The 17,459-nt window shown below is 38.9% G+C and overlaps 3 non-coding genes across 3 annotated transcripts; all 3 read right to left on the bottom strand.

The window, feature by feature from the left end:
* Positions 1 to 11,867: 11,867 nt before the first annotated feature.
* Positions 11,868 to 12,031, bottom strand: LOC135014996 (U1 spliceosomal RNA). Its single transcript, XR_010213346.1, has one exon. It is a non-coding gene; the product is annotated as a U1 spliceosomal RNA (small nuclear RNA).
* Positions 12,032 to 12,702: 671 nt separating this feature from the next.
* Positions 12,703 to 12,865, bottom strand: LOC135015351 (U1 spliceosomal RNA). Its single transcript, XR_010213644.1, has one exon. It is a non-coding gene; the product is annotated as a U1 spliceosomal RNA (small nuclear RNA).
* A 152-nt stretch (positions 12,866 to 13,017) lies between these two features.
* On the bottom strand, positions 13,018 to 13,181 carry LOC135015036 (U1 spliceosomal RNA). The gene has a single exon (XR_010213385.1). It is a non-coding gene; the product is annotated as a U1 spliceosomal RNA (small nuclear RNA).
* Positions 13,182 to 17,459: the final 4,278 nt, after the last annotated feature.

A 17,459-nucleotide genomic window follows, 5' to 3' on the forward strand; every position in this document is an offset into this window, starting at 1 on the left:
TTGAAATTTTGACTTGTCTACTTAAAGATCACCAAAATCTGATAACAAGGTCAATTAAGTCCCTGGGTGGGATTGATCCACCAACCTTTTGTTTAATAGCCTTACACACTAACTGATTGCGCCACAGCGACACTTTGCGAAAGTACTTACTGACAAAGGCTAATAAGCATTCATCTAGAATGATTCCTAGAAACATTTTAAAAAGTCAATAATGTGGAGAGTTTTTGTAAGATGTTTCTTCCATCAACCAATGAAGAAACACATTGGTACTTTCCCATGATGAGTGAGTGCTTCAGGATCTCTTGCACTTACATGTGCAGCAGAGTACTGTAATGGAAGCATGCTGGGTCCATAACCCAGAGGTAGGCAGATTGAAACTATCCTCTGCTATATGCATTTTTTTTGTTAATTAAAGTAATCCAAAACTGGGATTGATATTTTTGCTCTTTTATTTTTACTTAAAGTACAATAACTTTTACCATTTTAATTTGTTTTAATAGTATTGTTTTCTTTCAAAAATCCTATTAATTTTCTTTACCCGATTATTAAAATGGTAATTGACAAAAACAAACTACATTGTCACCAGAAGAGCAATACAAAATGTACAAGTGATATATTAAAATCATCTTTCCAGCTTGAATTTCAATGATGCATTGGGGCAACGATTTTGTGAGAAACATCTTCACCCTTAAATAAATATGTTCTTAATTCCTTACCTGTGTGCTAATTAGATATCACCTTGTTTTCACATTAAACAGACTTCCACATGAGAAAACAGCAAAGATGCAGTGGCGTTAATGTTTCCTGGTGTCAACCTGTATTATTTCCGTAGATATTGAAATGAGGATGCATCTTGCTGCCTTTCCAATGAAGCAAGTTTAATTTAGTAATAGGTGAAAAACCATCCCTACAAAGATGTTAATCAGATACTTGGCTTTGTGGACACTTTTCAGAGAACAAATTTGTTATCATAAAAATAAAGCCAGAAAATTAAGAGCTGTTTAATCACTCAATTGGATTTTTCTGCCAGCATTTTTCTTTTTCTCTGCAACCCACTGCTAAATTGTGCTTCCTAGCTGTTTTTTTTATAAAATCACTTAATCAAATCTAACTCTGATTACATCAGAGAAGGCCAGGTACCCTACACCATAAGAGAGGGTTTGCAATTTTGACTTGTCTACTTAAATATTACCAAAATCTGATCACAAGGTCAATTACGTCCCTGGATGGGATTGAACCACCAACCTTTTGATTAATAGCTGAACACACTAACCGATTGCGCCACAGAGACACTTTGCAAAAAGTACACACTGACAAAGACTAATAAGCATTCATCTAGAACGTTTCCTAGAAAAACTTTAAAAAGTCAATAATCTGGAGAGTTTTTGTAAGATGTTTCTTCCAGCAACCAATGAAGAAACACATTGTTACTTTCGCATGATGAGTGAGTGCTTCAGGATCTCTTGCACTTACATGTGCAGCAGAGTACTGCAATGGAAGCATGGTGGGCCCATAACCCAGAGGTAGGCAGATTGAAACTATCCTTTGCTATATGCATTTTTTTTTGTTCATTAAAGTAATCCAAAACTGGGATTGATATTTTAGCTTTTATTTTTACTTAAAGTACAATAACTTTTACCATTTTAATTTGTTTTAATAGTATATTGACAGTATTGTTTTCTTTCAAAAATCCAATTAATTTTCTTTACCCAATTATTAAAATGGTAATTGACAAAAACAAACTACATTGTCACCAGAAGAGCAATACAAAATGTACAAGTGATATATTAAAATCATCTTTCCAGCTTGAATTTCAATGATGCATTGGGGCAACGATTTTGTGAGAAACATCTTCACCTTTAAATAAAGATTTTCTTAATTCCTTACCTGTGTGCTAATTAGATATCACCTTGTTTTCACATTAAACAGATTTCCACATGAGAAAGCAGCAAGGATGCAGTGGCGTTAATGTTTCCTGGTGTCAACCTGTATTATTTCAGTAGATATTGAAATGAGGATGCATCTTGCTGCCTTTCCAATGAAGCAAGTTTAATTTAGTAATAGGTGAAAAACCATCCCTACAAATATGTTAATCAGATACTTGGCTTTGTGGACACTTTTCAGAGAACAAATTCGTTAGCATAAAAATAAAGCCAGAAAATGAAGAGCTGTTTAATCACTCAATTGGATTTTTCTGCCAGCATATTTCTTTTTCTCTGCAACCCACTGCTAAATTGTGCTTCCTAGCTGTTTTTTTTATAAAATCACTGATTCAAATCTAACTCTGATTACATCAGAGTAAGCCAGGTACCCTACACCATAAGAAGGGGGTTTGAAATTTTGACTTGTCTACTTAAAGATCACCAAAATCTGATAACAAGGTCAATTACATCCCTGGGTGGGATTGAACCACCAACCCTTTGATTAATAACCAAACACACTAACAGATTGCGCCACAGAGACACTTTACAAATGTACATACTGACAAAGGCTAATAAGCATTCATCTAGAACGTTTCCTAGAAAAACTTTAAAAAGTCAATAATCTGGAGAGTTTTTGTAAGATGTTTCTTCCATCAACCAACGAAGAAACACATTGGTACTTTCCCATGATGAGTGAGTGCTTCAGGATCTCTTGCACTTACATGTGCAGCAGAGTACTGCAATGGAAAAATGCTGGGCCCATAACCCAGAGGTAGGCAGATTGAAACTATCCTCTGCTATATGCATTTTTTTTGTTAAAGTAATCCAAAACTGGGATTGATATTTTTGCTCTTTTATTTTTACTTAAAGTACAATAACTTTTACCATTTTAATTTGTTTTAATAGTATATTGACAGTATTGTTTTCTTTCAAAAATCCACTTAATTTTCTTTACCCTATTATTAAAATGGTAATTGACAAAAACAAACTACATTGTCACCATAAGAGCAATACAAAATGTACAAGTGATATATTAAAATCATCTTTCCAGCTTGAATTTCAATGATGCATTGGGGCAACGATTTTGTGAGAAACATCTTCACCCTTAAATAAAGATTTTCTTAATTCCTTACCTGTGTGCTAATTAGATATCACCTTGTTTTCACATTAAACAGACTTCCACATGAGAAAGCAGCAAGGATGCAGTGGCGTTAATGTTTCCTGGTGTCAACCTGTATTATTTCAGTAGATATTGAAATGAGGATACATCTTGCTGCCTTTCCAATGAAGCAAGTTTAATTTAGTAATAGGTGAAAAACCATCCCTACAAATATGTTAATCAGATACTTGGCTTTGTGGACACTTTTCAGAGAACAAATTAGTTAGCATAAAAATAAAGCCAGAAAATGAAGAGCTGTTTAAACACTCAATTGGATTTTTCTGCCAGCATATTTCTTTTTCTCTGCAACCCACTGCCAAATTGTGCTTCCTAGCTGTTTTTATAAAATCACTGAATCAAATCTAACTCTGATTACATCAGAGAAGGCCAGGTACCCTACACCATAACAGGGGGTTTGAAATTTTGACTTGTCTACTTAAAGATCACCAAAATCTGATAACAAGGTCAATTAAATCCCTGGGTGGGATTGAACAACCAACCTTTTGGTTAATAGCCTTACACACTAACTGATTGCACCACAGCTACACTTAGCAAAAGTACATACTGACAAAGGCTAATAAGCATTCATCTAGAACGATTCCTAGAAACATTTTAAAAAGTCAATAATGTGGAGAGTTTTTGTAAGATGTTTCTTCCATCAACCAATGAAGAAACACATTGGTACTTTCCCATGATAAGTGAGTGCTTCAGGACCTCTTGCACTTACATGTGCAGCAGAGTACAGTAATGGAAGCATGCTGGGTCCGTAACCCAGAGGTAGGCAGATTGAAACTATCCTCTGCTATATGCATTTTTTTTTGTTAATTAAAGTAATCCAAAACTGGGATTGATATTTTTGCTCTTTTATTTTTACTTAAAGTACAATAACTTTTACCATTTTAATTTGTTTTAATAGTATATTGACAGTATTGTTTTCTTTCAAAAATCCACTTAATTTTCTTTACCCGATTATTAAAATGGTAATTGACAAAAACAAACTACATTGTCACCAGAAGAGCAATACAAAATGTACAAGTGATATATTAAAACCATCTTTCCAGCTTGAATTTCAATGATGCATTGGGGCAACGATTTTGTGAGAAACATCTTCACCCTTAAATAAAGATTTTCTTAATTCCTTACCTGTGTGCTAATTAGATATCACCTTGTTTTCACATTAAACAGACTTCCACATGCGAAAGCAGCAAGGATGCAGTGGCGTTAATGTTTCCTGGTGTCAACCTGTATTATTTCAGTAGACATTGAAATGAAGATGCATCTTGCTGCCTTTCCAATGAAGCAAGTTTAATTTAGTAATAGGTGAAAAACCATCCCTACAAAGGTGTTAATCAGAGACTTGGCTTTGTGGACACTTTTCAGAGAACAAATTTGTTAGTATAAAAATAAAGCCAGAAAATGAAGAGCTGTTTAATCACTCAATTGGATTTTTCTGCCAGCATATTTCTTTTTCTCTGCAACCCACTGCTAAATTGTTCTTCCTAGCTGTTTTTATAAAATCACTGAATCAAATCTAACTCTGATTACATTAGAGAAGGCCAGGTACCCTACACCATAACAGGGGGTTTGAAATTTTGACTTGTCTACTTAAAGATCACCAAAATCTGATAACAAGGTCAATTAAGTCCCTGGGTGGGATTGAACCACCAACCTTTTGGTTAATAGCCTTACACACTAACTGATTGCGCCAAAACAACACTTTGCAAAAGAACATACTGACAAAGGCTAATAAGCATTCATCTAGAACGATTCCTAGAAACATTTTAAAAAGTCAATAATGTGGAGAGTTTTTGTAAGATGTTTCTTCCATCAACCAATGAAGAAACACATTGGTACTTTCCCATGATAAGTGAGTGCTTCAGGACCTCTTGCACTTACATGTGCAACAGAGTACTGTAATGGAAGCATGCTGGGTCCATAACCCAGAGGTAGGCAGATTGAAACTATCCTCTGCTATATGCATTTTTTTTTGTTAATTAAAGTAATCCAAAACTGGGATTGATATTTTTGCTCTTTTATTTTTACTTAAAGTACAATAACTTTTACCATTTTAATTTGTTTTAATAGTATATTGACAGTATTGTTTTCTTTCAAAAATCCAATTAATTTTCTTTACCCGATTATTAAAATGGTAATTGACAAAAACAAACTACATTGTCACCAGAAGAGCAATACAAAATGTACAAGTGATATATTAAAATCATCTTTCCAGCTTGAATTTCAATGATGCATTGGGGCAACGATTTTGTGAGAAACATCTTCACCCTTAAATAAAGATTTTCTTAATTCCTTACCTGTGTGCTAATTAGATATCACCTTGTTTTCACATTAAACAGACTTCCACATGCGAAAGCAGCAAGGATGCAGTGGCGTTAATGTTTCCTGGTGTCAACCTGTATTATTTCAGTAGACATTGAAATGAGGATGCATCTTGCTGCCTTTCCAATGAAGCAAGTTTAATTTAGTAATAGGTGAAAAACCATCCCTACAAAGGTGTTAATCAGAGACTTGGCTTTGTGGACACTTTTCAGAGAACAAATTTGTTAGTATAAAAATAAAGCCAGAAAATGAAGAGCTGTTTAATCACTCAATTGGATTTTTCTGCCAGCATATTTCTTTTTCTCTGCAACCCACTGCTAAATTGTGCTTCCTAGCTGTTTTTATAAAATCACTGAATCAAATCTAAACATCAGAGAAGGCCAGGTACCCTACACCATAACAGTGGGTTTGAAATTTTGACTTGTCTACTTAAAGATCACCAAAATCTGATAACAAGGTCAATTAAGTCCCTGGGTGGGATTGAACCACCAACCTTTTGGTTAATAGCCTTACACACTAACTGATTGCGCCACAGCGACACTTTGCAAAAGTACTTACTGACAAAGGCTAATAAGCATTCATCTAGAATGATTCCTAGAAACATTTTAAAAAGTCAATAATGTGGAGAGTTTTTGTAAGATGTTTCTTCCATCAACCAATGAAGAAACACATTGGTACTTTCCCATGATGAGTGAGTGCTTCAGGATCTCTTGCACTTACATGTGCAGCAGAGTACTGTAATGGAAGCATGCTGTGTCCATAACCCAGAGGTAGGCAGATTGAAACTATCCTCTGCTATATGCATTTTTTTTTGTTAATTAAAGTAATCCAAAACTGGGATTGATATTTTTGCTCTTTTATTTTTACTTAAAGTACAATAACTTTTACCATTTTAATTTGTTTTAATAGTATTGTTTTCTTTCAAAAATCCTATTAATTTTCTTTACCCGATTATTAAAATGGTAATTGACAAAAACAAACTACATTGTCACCAGAAGAGCAATACAAAATGTACAAGTGATATATTAAAATCATCTTTCCAGCTTGAATTTCAATGATGCATTGGGGCAACGATTTTGTGAGAAACATCTTCACCCTTAAATAAAGATGTTCTTAATTCCTTACCTGTGTGCTAATTAGATATCACCTTGTTTTCACATTAAACAGACTTCCACATGAGAAAACAGCAAAGATGCAGTGGCGTTAATGTTTCCTGGTGTCAACCTGTATTATTTCCGTAGATATTGAAATGAGGATGCATCTTGCTGCCTTTTCAATGAAGCAAGTTTAATTTAGTAATAGGTGAAAAACCATCCCTACAAAGATGTTAATCAGATACTTGGCTTTGTGGACACTTTTCAGAGAACAAATTTGTTATCATAAACATAAAGCCAGAAAATGAAGAGCTGTTTAATCACTCAATTGGATTTTTCTGCCAGCATTTTTCTTTTTCTCTGCAACCCACTGCTAAATTGTGCTTCCTAGCTGTTTTTTTTTTATAAAATCACTTAATCAAATCTAACTCTGATTACATCAGAGAAAGCCAGGTACCCTACACCATAAGAGGGGGTTTGCAATTTTGACTTGTCTACTTAAATATTACCAAAATCTGATCACAAGGTCAATTACGTCCCTGGATGGGATTGAACCACCAACCTTTTGATTAATAGCTGAACACACTAACCGATCGCGCCACAGAGACACTTTGCGAAAAGTACATACTGACAAAGACTAATAAGCATTCATCTAGAACGTTTCCTAGAAAAACTTTAAAAAGTCAATAATCTGGAGAGTTTTTGTAAGATGTTTCTTCCAGCAACCAATGAAGAAACACATTGTTACTTTCGCATGATGAGTGAGTGCTTCAGGATCTCTTGCACTTACATGTGCAGCAGAGTACTGCAATGGAAGCATGCTGGGCCCATAACTCAGAGGTAGGCAGATTGAAACTATCCTTTGCTATATGCATTTTTTTTTTGTTCATTAAAATAATCCAAAACTGGGATTGATATTTTAGCTTTTATTTTTACTTAAAGTACAATAACTTTTACCATTTTAATTTGTTTTAATAGTATATTGACAGTATTGTTTTCTTTCAAAAATCCAATTAATTTTCTTTACCCGATTATTAAAATGGTAATTGACAAAAACAAACTACATTGTCACCAGAAGAGCAATACAAAATGTACAAGTGATATATTAAAATCATCTTTCCAGCTTGAATTTCAATGATGCATTGGGGCAACGATTTTGTGAGAAACACCTTCACCCTTAAATAAAGATTTTCTTAATTCCTTACCTGTGTGCTAATTAGATATCACCTTGTTTTCACATTAAACAGACTTCCACATGCGAAAGCAGCAAGGATGCAGTGGCGTTAATGTTTCCTGGTGTCAACCTGTATTATTTCAGTAGACATTGAAATGAGGATGCATCTTGCTGCCTTTCCAATGAAGCAAGTTTAATTTAGTAATAGGTGAAAAACCATCCCTACAAAGGTGTTAATCAGAGACTTGGCTTTGTGGACACTTTTCAGAGAACAAATTTGTTAGCATAAAAATAAAGCCAGAAAATGAAGAGCTGTTTAATCACTCAATTGGATTTTTTTGCCAGCATATTTCTTTTTCTCTGCAACCCACTGCTAAATTGTGCTTCCTAGCTGTTTTTATAAAATCACTGAATCAAATCTAACTCTGATTACATCAGAGAAGGCCAGGTACCCTACACCATAACAGGGGGTTTGAAATTTTGACTTGTCTACTTAAAGATCACCAAAATCTGATAACAAGGTCAATTACGTCCCTGGGTGGGATTGAACCACCAACCTTTTGGTTAATAACCATACACACTAACTGATTGCGCCACAGCGACACTTTGCAAAAGTACATACTGACAAAGGCTAATAAGCATTCATCTAGAACGTTTCCTAGAAACATTTTAAAAAGTCAATAATGTGGAGAGTTTTTGTAAGATGTTTCTTCCATCAACCAATGAAGAAACACATTGGTACTTTCCCATGATAAGTGAGTGCTTCAGGACCTCTTGCACTTACATGTGCAGCAGAGTACTGTAATGGAAGCATGCTGGGTCCATAACCCAGAGGTAGGCAGATTGAAACTATCCTCTGCTATATGCATTTTTTTTTTGTTAATTAAAGTAATCCAAAACTGGGATTGATATTTTTGCTCTTTTATTTTTACTTAAAGTACAATAACTTTTACCATTTTAATTTGTTTTAATAGTATATTGACAGTATTGTTTTCTTTCAAAAATCCAATTAATTTTCTTTACCCGATTATTAAAATGGTAATTGACAAAAACAAACTACATTGTCACCAGAAGAGCAATACAAAATGTACAAGTGATATATTAAAATCATCTTTCCAGCTTGAATTTCAATGATGCATTGGGGCAACGATTTTGTGAGAAACATCTTCACCCTTAAATAAAGATTTTCTTAATTCCTTACCTGTGTGCTAATTAGATATCACCTTGTTTTCACATTAAACAGACTTCCACGTGCGAAAGCAGCAAGGATGCAGTGGCGTTAATGTTTCCTGGTGTCAACCTGTATTATTTCAGTAGACATTGAAATGAGGATGCATCTTGCTGCCTTTCCAATGAAGCAAGTTTAATTTAGTAATAGGTGAAAAACCATCCCTACAAAGGTGTTAATCAGAGACTTAGCTTTGTGGACACTTTTCAGAGAACAAATTTGTTAGCATAAAAATAAAGCCAGAAAATGAAGAGCTGTTTAATCACTCAATTGGATTTTTTTGCCAGCATATTTCTTTTTCTCTGCAACCCACTGCTAAATTGTGCTTCCTAGCTGTTTTTATAAAATCACTGAATCAAATCTAACTCTGATTACATCAGAGAAGGCCAGGTACCCTACACCATAACAGGGGGTTTGAAATTTTGACTTGTCTACTTAAAGATCACCAAAATCTGATAACAAGGTCAATTACGTCCCTGGGTGGGATTGAACCACCAACCTTTTGGTTAATAACCATACACACTAACTGATTGCGCCACAGTGACACTTTGCAAAAGTACATACTGACAAAGGCTAATAAGCATTCATCTAGAACGTTTCCTAGAAACATTTTAAAAAGTCAATAATGTGGAGAGTTTTTGTAAGATGTTTCTTCCATCAACCAATGAAGAAACACATTGGTACTTTCCCATGATAAGTGAGTGCTTCAGGACCTCTTGCACTTACATGTGCAACAGAGTACTGTAATGGAAGCATGCTGGGTCCATAACCCAGAGGTAGGCAGATTGAAACTATCCTCTGCTATATGCATTTTTTTTTGTTAATTAAAGTAATCCAAAACTGGGATTGATATTTTTGCTCTTTTATTTTTACTTAAAGTACAATAACTTTTACCATTTTAATTTGTTTTAATAGTATATTGACAGTATTGTTTTCTTTCAAAAATCCAATTAATTTTCTTTACCCGATTATTAAAATGGTAATTGACAAAAACAAACTACATTGTCACCAGAAGAGCAATACAAAATGTACAAGTGATATATTAAAATCATCTTTCCAGCTTGAATTTCAATGATGCATTGGGGCAACGATTTTGTGAGAAACATCTTCACCCTTAAATAAAGATTTTCTTAATTCCTTACCTGTGTGCTAATTAGATATCACCTTGTTTTCACATTAAACAGACATCCACATGAGAAAGCAGCAAGGATGCAGTGGCGTTAATGTTTCCTGGTGTCAACCTGTATTATTTCAGTAGATATTGAAATGAGGATGCATCTTGCTGCCTTTCCAATGAAGCAAGTTTAATTTAGTAATAGGTGAAAAAACATCCCTACAAATATGTTAATCAGATACTTGGCTTTGTGGACACTTTTCAGAGAACAAATTCGTTAGCATAAAAATAAAGCCAGAAAATGAAGAGCTGTTTAATCACTCAATTGGATTTTTCTGCCAGCATATTTCTTTTTCTCTGCAACCCACTGCTAAATTGTGCTTCCTAGCTGTTTTTTTTATATAAAATCACTGATTCAAATCTAACTCTGATTACATCAGAGTAGGCCAGGTACCCTACACCATAAGAAGGGGGTTTGAAATTTTGACTTGTCTACTTAAAGATCACCAAAATCTGATAACAAGGTCAATTACATCCCTGGGTGGGATTGAACCACCAACCCTTTGATTAATAACCAAACACACTAACAGATTGCGCCACAGAGACACTTTACAAACGTACATACTGACAAAGGCTAATAAGCATTCATCTAGAACGTTTCCTAGAAAAACTTTAAAAAGTCAATAATCTGGAGAGTTTTTGTAAGATGTTTCTTCCATCAACCAACGAAGAAACACATTGGTACTTTCCCATGATGAGTGAGTGCTTCAGGATCTCTTGCACTTACATGTGCAGCAGAGTACTGCAATGGAAAAATGCTGGGCCCATAACCCAGAGGTAGGCAGATTGAAACTATCCTCTGCTATATGCATTTTTTTTTGTTAATTAAAGTAATCCAAAACTGGGATTGATATTTTTGCTCTTTTATTTTTACTTAAAGTACACTAACTTTTACCATTTTAATTTGTTTTAATAGTATATTGACAGTATTGTTTTCTTTCAAAAATCCACTTAATTTTCTTTACCCTATTATTAAAATGGTAATTGACAAAAACAAACTACATTGTCACCAGAAGAGCAATACAAAATGTACAAGTGATATATTAAAATCATCTTTCCAGCTTGAATTTCAATGATGCATTGGGGCAACGATTTTGTGAGAAACACCTTCACCCTTAAATAAAGATTTTCTTAATTCCTTACCTGTGTGCTAATTAGATATCACCTTGTTTTCACATTAAACAGACTTCCACATGCGAAAGCAGCAAGGATGCAGTGGCGTTAATGTTTCCTGGTGTCAACCTGTATTATTTCAGTAGACATTGAAATGAGGATGCATCTTGCTGCCTTTCCAATGAAGCAAGTTTAATTTAGTAATAGGTGAAAAACCATCCCTACAAAGGTGTTAATCAGAGACTTGGCTTTGTGGACACTTTTCAGAGAACAAATTTGTTAGCATAAAAATAAAGCCAGAAAATGAAGAGCTGTTTAATCACTCAATTGGATTTTTTTGCCAGCATATTTCTTTTTCTCTGCAACCCACTGCTAAATTGTGCTTCCTAGCTGTTTTTATAAAATCACTGAATCAAATCTAACTCTGATTACATCAGAGAAGGCCAGGTACCCTACACCATAACAGGGGGTTTGAAATTTTGACTTGTCTACTTAAATATCACCAAAATCTGATAACAAGGTCAATTACGTCCCTTAGTGGGATTGAACCACCAACCTTTTGATTAATAACCATACACACTGAGGCAGCACAAGGGAACTCTCGAAAGAAGAACAAGGCTAGAGGAAGAACTGAAACAAAGAAATCTGACTTTTACTAGAGCTGACCAGAGGAAAGCACAAACACAGTCCCCCACTACCACAAATAATGCAGTTGAGTTTCCCACATTTGGGGAAATCACAGGGGTCAGCATACCCAGAATGCAATGAATGAACCTCACCCTGGGAGAACAATCTTCAAGACCATGGTCTCTCCTATGCAAAATAAGTATGATTTGGGATAGGGCTGGGGAGGGCCGCTGCTCAGGCACATCTCTGTCAAGTAAAGGAGATTCAACTGAGGCAGCACAAGGGAACTCTCATCTGGGGACAACAACTGCAGGGAGAACACATATTTTCAGATGAACATGGGAGGGCAGAAGGCTGCCTAATACTGAAGCACCCCCAAACAACAAACCAAATGCAACAACTAGTGCAAGCATTCCTGGGGGAAGGCCTGCAGCAGATGGATTTGCATATGGTGATGCCATCCAAGCAGTGGGTCAAAGTTGGCTTCAACCCTCGTCTGCATATGAAAAGAGAAAAGGGGCGTGCAGGGCATGGCGGCCTTTTGCGGCGCTTGGATGACCCCTAGTTCGCATTACACACCTCCACCCTCCTTCGGTGTGGGGCTCATGTTGGCTATGCCCCAGCCCCTGAAGCATTCAAGCTGATTTCTTGCAGCAGCTGGGCACTGTAACTGCTCCAGAGCTGCTCTGTAAGGCAAGTAAAAGGGTGTGGGCCCTGCAGCACTACCTGTAGTTTGCATTGTGCGTTGGAAGGCACGAAGTAAGCAGACGGGAGAAGTCAGGATAGTGCGCAAGGGCATAGAAGGGAGCGGCTCAAGAAAAGAGAAGTGGAAACAGACAGCAAACTAGGCTGGAGAGAGACCTGAGACAAAGAGATCTGAATTATACGAGAGCCGACCAAGGGAAACACAAATTATGCAGTCAAGTTTCCCACATTTGGGGAAATCACAGGGGCAGCACAACCAGAGTGCAATGGGTGAGCCTTGCCCTGGGAGAAGCACCTTCATGATCATAGTATCTCACCTGGCAGGTAAGTAGGAGTTGGGCTAGAGCTGGGGAGGGTCGCTGCTCGGGCACCCCCCTGTCAAGTGAAAGAGATCCAACTGAGGCAGCACAAGGGAACTCTCGAAAGAAGAACAAGGCTAGAGGAAGATCTGAGATAAAGAAATCTGATTTTTACCAGAGCTGACCAGAGGAAAGCACAAACACAGTCCCCCACTACCACAAATAATGCAGTCGAGTTTCCCACATTTGGGGAAATCACAGGGGTCAGCATACCCAGAATGCAATGAATGAACCTCACCCTGGGAGAACAATCTTCATGACCATGGTATCGCCTATGCAAAATAAGTATGATTTGGGATAGGGCTGGGGAGGGCCGCTGCTCAGGCACATCTCTGTCAAGTAAAGGAGATTCAACTGAGGCAGCACAAGGGAACTCTCATCTGGGGACAACAACTGCAGGGAGAACACATATTTTCAGATGAACATGGGAGGGCAGAAGGCTGCCTAATACTGAAGCACCCCCAAACACCAAACCAAATGCAACAACTAGTGCAAGCATTCCTGGGGGAAGGCCTGCAGCAGATGGATTTGCATATGGTGATGTCATCCAAACAGTGGGTCAAAGTTGGCTTCAACCCTCGTCTGCATATGAAAAGAGACAAGGGGCGTGCAGGGCATGGCGGCCTTTTGCGGCGCTTGGATGACCCCTAGTTCGCATTACACACCTCCACCCTCCTTTGGTGTGGGGCTCATGTTGGCTATTCCCCAGCCCCTGAAGCATTCAAGCTGATTTTGTCTTTCGTTTGGGAGAAAAATGCAAAGGTACAATACAGCATTTCCTTGCCGATATCTCTCTTTTGCAAAGAGATAGGCATTGGAAAATTCAGGGCTATTACGTGTAGATGAAGCACTAACAGGAGGCTTTAAAATTTTCATTCTAGTGTCTTTCGTTTGGGAGAAAAATGCAAAAGTACAATGCAGCTTTTCCTTGCCGATATCTCTCTTTTGCAAAGAGATAGGCATTGGAAAATTCAGGGCTATAACGTGTAGATGAAGCACTAATAGGAGGCTTTAAAATTTTCATTCTAGTGTCTTTCGTTTGGGAGAAAAAAGCAAAGGTACAATACAGCTTTTCCTTGCCGATATCTCTCTTTTGCAAAGAGATAGGCATTGGAAAATTCAGGGCTATAACGTGTAGATGAAGCACTAACAGGAGGCTTTAAAATTTTCATTCTAGTGTCTTTCGTTTGGGAGAAAAAATAAGATTTTACTTACCGATAAATCTATTTCTCGGAGTCCGTAGTGGATGCTGGGGTTCCTGAAAGGACCATGGGGAATAGCGGCTCCGCAGGAGACAGGGCACAAAAAGTAAAGCTTTTCCAGATCAGGTGGTGTGCACTGGCTCCTCCCCCTATGACCCTCCTCCAGACTCCAGTTAGGTACTGTGCCCGGACGAGCGTACACAATAAGGGAGGATTTTGAATCCCGGGTAAGACTCATACCAGCCACACCAATCACACCGTACAACTTGTGATCTAAACCCAGTTAACAGTATGATAACAGCGGAGCCTCTGAAAGATGGCTTCCTTCAACAATAACCCGAATTAGTTAACAATAACTATGTACAATTATTGCAGATAATCCGCACTTGGGATGGGCGCCCAGCATCCACTACGGACTCCGAGAAATAGATTTATCGGTAAGTAAAATTTTATTTTCTCTATCGTCCTAGTGGATGCTGGGGTTCCTGAAAGGACCATGGGGATTATACCAAAGCTCCCAAACGGGCGGGAGAGTGCGGATGACTCTGCAGCACCGAATGAGAGAACTCCAGGTCCTCCTTAGCCAGAGTATCAAATTTGTAAAATTTTACAAACGTGTTCTCCCCTGACCACGTAGCTGCTCGGCAGAGTTGTAATGCCGAGACCCCTCGGGCAGCCGCCCAAGATGAGCCCACCTTCCTTGTGGAGTGGGCCTTTACAGATTTAGGCTGTGGCAGGCCTGCCACAGAATGTGCAAGTTGGATTGTGCTACAGATCCAACGAGCAATCGTCTGCTTAGACGCAGGAGCACCCATCTTGTTGGGTGCATACAATATAAACAACGAGTCAGATTTTCTGACTCCAGCTGTCCTTGCAATATATATTTTTAATGCTCTGACAACGTCCAGTAACTTGGAGTCCTCCAAGTCACTTGTAGCCGCAGGCACTACAATAGGCTGGTTCAGATGAAATGCTGACACCACCTTAGGGAGAAAATGCGGACGAGTCCGCAGTTCTGCCCTGTCCGAATGGAAAATCAGATATGGGCTTTTGTAAGATAAAGCTGCCAGTTCTGACACTCTCCTGGCCGAAGCCAGGGCTAGAAGCATGGTCACTTTCCATGTGAGATATTTCAAATCCACCTTTTTTAGTGGTTCAAACCAATGAGATTTTAGAAAGTCCAAAACCACATTGAGATCCCACGGTGCCACTGGAGGCACCACAGGAGGCTGTATATGCAGCACTCCCTTAACAAAGGTCTGGACTTCAGGGACTGAAGCCAATTCTTTTTGAAAGAAAATCGACAGGGCCGAAATTTGAACCTTAATAGATCCCAATTTGAGACCCATAGACAATCCTGATTGCAGGAAATGTAGGAATCGACCCAGTTGAAATTCCTCCGTCGGAGCACTCCGATCTTCGCACCACGCAACATATTTTCGCCAAATTCGGTGATAATGTTGCACGGTTACTTCCTTCCTTGCTTTAATCAAAGTAGGAATGACTTCTTCCGGCATGCCTTTTTCCTTTAGGATCCGGCGTTCAACCGCCATGCCGTCAAACGCAGCCGCGGTAAGTCTTGAAACAGACAGGGACCCTGCTGAAGCAAGTCCCTCCTTAGAGGTAGAGGCCACGGATCTTCCGTGATCATCTCTTGAAGTTCCGGGTACCAAGTCCTTCTTGGCCAATCCGGAACCACTAGTATCGTTCTCACGCCTCTTTGCCGTATAATTCTCAATACTTTTGGTATGAGAGGCAGAGGAGGAAACACATACACCGACTGGTACACCCAAGGCGTTACCAGCGCGTCCACAGCTATTGCCTGCGGATCTCTTGACCTGGCGCAATACCTGTACAGTTTTTTGTTGAGGCGAGACGCCATCATGTCCACCATTGGTCTTTCCCAACGGGTTACCAGCATGTGGAAAACTTCTGGATGAAGTCCCCACTCTCCCGGGTGAAGATCGTGTCTGCTGAGGAAGTCTGCTTCCCAGTTGTCCACTCCCGGGATGAACACTGCTGACAGTGCTATCACATGATTCTCTGCCCAGCGAAGAATCCTTGCAGCTTCTGCCATTGCACTCCTGCTTCTTGTGCCGCCCTGTCTGTTCACATGGGCGACTGCCGTGATGTTGTCCGACTGGATCAACACCGGTTTTCCTTGAAGCAGAGGTTCTGCCTGGTGTAGAGCATTGTATATTGCTCTTAGTTCCAGAATGTTTATGTGAAGAGACGTTTCCAGGCTCGTCCATACTCCCTGGAAGTTTCTTCCTTGTGTGACTGCTCCCCAGCCTCTCAGGCTGGCGTCCGTGGTCACCAGGATCCAATCCTGTATGCCGAATCTGCGGCCCTCCAATAGATGAGGACTCTGCAACCACCACAGAAGAGACACCCTTGTCCTTGGAGACAGGGTTATCCGTAGGTGCATCTGAAGATGCGACCCTGACCATTTGTCCAACAGATCCCTTTGGAAAATTCTTGCGTGGAATCTGCCGAATGGAATTGCTTCGTAAGAAGCCACCATTTTTCCCAGGACTCTTGTGCATTGATGTACAGACACCTTTCCTGGTTTTAGGAGGTTCCTGACAAGCTCGGATAACTCCTTGGCTTTTTCCTCCGGGAGAAAAACCTTTTTCTGAACCGTGTCCAGAATCATCCCTAGGAACAGCAGACGAGTTGTCGGCATTAACTGGGATTTTGGAATATTCAGAATCCACCCGTGCTATTTTAGCACTTCTTGAGACAGTGCTAATCCCATCTCTAGCTGTTCTCTGGACCTTGCCCTTATTAGGAGATCGTCCAAGTATGGGATAATTAATACGCCTTTTCTTCGAAGAAGAATCATCATCTCGGCCATTACCTTTGTAAAGACCCGAGGTGCCGTGGACAATCCGAACGGCAGCGTCTGAAACTGATAGTGACAGTTTTGTACAACGAACCTGAGGTACCCCTGGTGTGAGGGGTAAATTGGAACGTGGAGATACGCATCCTTGATGTCCAAGGATACCATAAAGTCCCCTTCTTCCAGGTTCGCTATCACTGCTCTGAGTGACTCCATCTTGAACTTGAACTTCTTTATGTACAGGTTCAAGGATTTCAGATTTAGAATAGGTCTTACCGAGCCATCCGGCTTCGGTACCACAAATAGAGTGGAATAATACCCCTTCCCTTGTTGCAGAAGAGGTACCTTGACTATCACCTGCTGAGAGTACAGCTTGTGAATGGCTTCCAAAACCGTCTCCCTTTCGGAGGGGGACGTTGGTAAAGCAGACTTCAGGAAACGGCGAGGTGGATCTGTCTCTAATTCCAACCTGTACCCCTGAGATATTATCTGCAGGATCCAGGGATCTACTTGCGAGTGAGCC

This window comes from Pseudophryne corroboree, unplaced genomic scaffold (assembly GCF_028390025.1).
Source record: "Pseudophryne corroboree isolate aPseCor3 unplaced genomic scaffold, aPseCor3.hap2 scaffold_294, whole genome shotgun sequence".
Lineage (NCBI taxonomy): Eukaryota > Metazoa > Chordata > Amphibia > Anura > Myobatrachidae > Pseudophryne > Pseudophryne corroboree.